Source organism: Amblyomma maculatum, chromosome 1, assembly GCF_055883805.1.
Source record: "Amblyomma maculatum isolate TAMU_Amacu chromosome 1, ASM5588380v1, whole genome shotgun sequence".
NCBI classification, from domain to species: domain Eukaryota; kingdom Metazoa; phylum Arthropoda; class Arachnida; order Ixodida; family Ixodidae; genus Amblyomma; species Amblyomma maculatum.
The window spans coordinates 58,017,664-58,021,099 of record NC_139344.1 but is presented as its reverse complement, the minus strand read 5'-3'; the positions used below and the strand labels follow the sequence as shown (position 1 = coordinate 58,021,099).

The following is a 3,436-nucleotide window of genomic DNA, read 5'->3' as shown; positions in this document are numbered from 1 at the left end:
TACTTCTAAGTTTCGTCCATACCTATACGGCCGACCATTCAAGGTGGTAAGCGACCATCACGCGCTCTGCTGGCTGGCTAATTTGAAAGATCCTTCCGGACGCCTTGCCAGATGGTGCCTACGACTTCAAGAATTTGACATGACTATAGTCTATAAGTCGAGCCGGAAGCATTCCGACGCAGACTGCTTATCCCGCGCTCCCGTCGATTGTATACCCCGAAGGACGATGATGATGACGCCTTTTTGGGACCGGTAAGCGCCAGCAGTTTCGCAGAACAACAGCGATCAGACCCTGAGCTGGAAGCGCTAGCCGATTACTTGGAAGGAAAGACTGCTTCCACTCCTGGTGTGTTCAGGCGACATTTATCATCCTTCACGTTAAACAATGGCCTCCTCGTGAAGAAGAACTTCGCACCCAACAAGACCGCGCAGCTTCTCGTAGTGCCTAAAACCCTTCGGCAAGAAATTCTGCAGGCGTTGCACGATGAGCCCACAGCAGGCCACCTCGGATTTGCGCGCACGTTGCGTCGAATCCAGGAGAAGTATTACTGGCCGCGACTGCCTGCCGAAGTTGTCCACTACGTGAAGACGTGTCGTGAGTGCCAACGACGCAAGACGCCGCCGATCAAACCAGCAGGACTACTAAACCCGATTCCGCCCCCAATCCTGCCCTTTCAACAAATTGGGATGGATCTCCTCGGCCCCTTTCCATCTTCGTCTATGGGTAACAAGTGGATCATCGTGGCCACTGACTACCTTACCCGTTACGCCGAAGCAAGAGCACTACCAAATGGTACCGCGGCAGAAGTCGCCAAATTTTTTGTCGAACAAATTCTCTTGCGACACGGCGCCGCAGAAGTGCTCATCACGGACAGGGGAACGGCGTTTACGGCAGAGTTGACGCAAGCCATCCTGGAATACAGTCACACAAGCCATCGACGAACAACTTCGTACCATCCCCAGACCAATGGCCTTACGGAGCGCCTGAACAAAACGATCGCTGAAATCATCGCTATGTACGTCGACGCTGAACACAAGACCTGGGACGCCATCTTGCCGTACGTGATCTTCGCGTATAACACGGCAGTCCAGGAGACGACCAGAGCGACTCCGTTCAAGCTTGTGTACGGTAGGGAGCCCACGACGACGCTCGACGCAATGCTACCGCACGTAACCAACGAGGACAACCTCGACGTCGCCGCCTACCTGCAGCGTGCAGAGGAAGCCCGACGACTCGCACGGCTGCGTATTAAAGACCAACAGCGCACCGACAGCCGACGATACAACTTACGACGACACCACGCAGAGTACAATCCAGGAGACCAAGTGTGGGTTTGGACACCTGTTCGCCGTCGCGGATTAAGTGAAAAGTTGTTGCGTCGATACTTTGGGCCGTACAAAATCATTCGCCGCGTCGGCCCACTGGACTATGAAGTCCTTTCCGACGGAATGTCAGCATCACAACGGCGACGCGCACGCCCAGAAATTGTACATGTTGTACGACTGAAGCCATATTACGCGCGTAAAGAATGTGTGGTGTTTAAAATTTGCAGTGCTTATGTTTAAGTTGCTTTGTTTTGGAACATCGAGGCGATGTTTTTTTTAAGGGGGGAGTAATGGCGCGAAGCCTTCAAAACAGTATTTGTTGTTTTTTAACAGCCGCCGGCATACAGGCTTATCACTCTGATTCTGGACCGCGTATCAGTTCCGTAATCTTTGTTTGTTAATGCTCGACGCCGCGAGTCACACCTTTATCAGTTTTGTTGTAGCACAAGATGCACCGAGATCTGTCTCGAAGGTTCCGGCCACTCGGGTGTCTTTCCACAATGTTCCAGCCCGTGCTAGTAGCTGCTTGCGACGTTATCTAGATTGTTCTGTGCAGCCTTTAAATTGAGCGTTGCCGAGTGTGACGGGTATTCTTTGTTCGACGATCGACGAGCACGTTTGTTTCTATCGCCGCCGCCGAGTTGCTTAGTTCTTTTGCGGGCGCAAGTCAGCCCAAATAAACAGTTTCTTTAGTGCAATCATCGACCCTTCAATTGTGTCGTTGACCTCGTCACCACTACGTGACATCTGGTGGAGGTGCTGCCTTTGATCCTTCAAAGGAAGACCCAAGCCGTGTTCCTGTCGCCCTGGAAGACCAGCCTACAGGTCACCGAGCCAGCCGCCGACTTCAAGGCCTACAACCCGAACACGGTCTGCTGCCTGACCCCATTCGATCGCGGAAGGCATCGACGCTGACAATGGCCCAGCCTACAGCACCGGTTATTTTCTTCCAACCCCGGGAGCCCCCCTGCTTCCATGGACTACCGGATGAAGATGTGGGAGATTGGATGGACCTTTTCAACAGTGTGGCAGATTTCAACGGCTGGAATGACGCCGCGAAACTTAGGCAAGTCTACTTTGTTCTTCAAGGACATGCCCGAGTTTGGTTCGAAAATCATGAGGCAACTATGAAGGATTGGGAGACTTTCAAGGAAGCGTTTCTGACTGCCTTTTCAAGCATCATCCGAAAGAGCTCAGGCCCTCCTTCAGTCAAGACTGCAACTTCCTAACGAGTCTGTCCTGGGACTCCTGGCGTACGTTGAGGAGATGAAGCGCCTCTTTCGCCGCGCCGACCCTAACATGACTGAAGGTGAGAGAGTCAAACTTTTAATGCGAGGCGTCAAAGAATCGCTTTTTGGAAATCTTGTAAGAAATCCGCCAAAAACAGTGGCGGAATTTGAAACGGAAGCGTCTGCCATCGAGAAGACGTTGTACACCCGGATGCGCCACTACGAGCGGCCACTTCAGCCAGACTACTCAAGCCACTACCCCAGCGCATCTGCAAGTGCAGAGAACCTTCGTGACCTCATCCGGGAGATCGTGCGAGAAGAGCTCCGCCGAATGCAGCCATCATCGCAACAACCCCAGGTGGCGACGCTCGCGGACGTCGTCCGTGAAGAAGTCCAGCAGGCGCTGGGCGTTCCTGAAGCGACGGCTGCGACTGTTCCAGCACAAGAGGCAACAGCGATGAACTACCGGCGAAATATTGACGGCCGCCGTACGTCGGATCGCTGCGGGCACCGATTCATACCTGGTGCTGGGACTTCAGCGATCAACAAGGCCGAGTTCCTGGGTGGAGGCCGTCCATTGCCCTGCGGTCGGCTGATACTGGCCACTTCTCCAAATTGGAGAGGATGGAGCACGTAGTTTTTGGTAATTGGGGTTCGGCCTAGGCGCCAACCCCTGTGCTGCTAAAATCAAAAGATCCAATTACATCCACACAGATGTCTGTAAACACCTCACGGAATGGAATTTCAGGTCGGGAATGCGGAGGACAACCTGAAGTCGGCCTGTCGGAGGACAAGAGTGAGCTAAATGTTTTGCGCGTTTGCGTAAGGTGCTTCCTTTGCTTAAAATTTGCGTCCTGAGGTGGTCGGAAATAATTCTTACT

At 53.1% G+C, this 3,436-nt stretch overlaps 1 non-coding gene across 1 annotated transcript; it reads left to right on the top strand.

Moving 5' to 3' along the window:
* Positions 1–3,068: 3,068 nt before the first annotated feature.
* On the top strand, positions 3,069–3,231 carry LOC146202455 (U1 spliceosomal RNA). Its single transcript, XR_014704611.1, has one exon. It is a non-coding gene; the product is annotated as a U1 spliceosomal RNA (small nuclear RNA).
* The last annotated feature ends 205 nt before the right edge of the window (positions 3,232–3,436 follow it).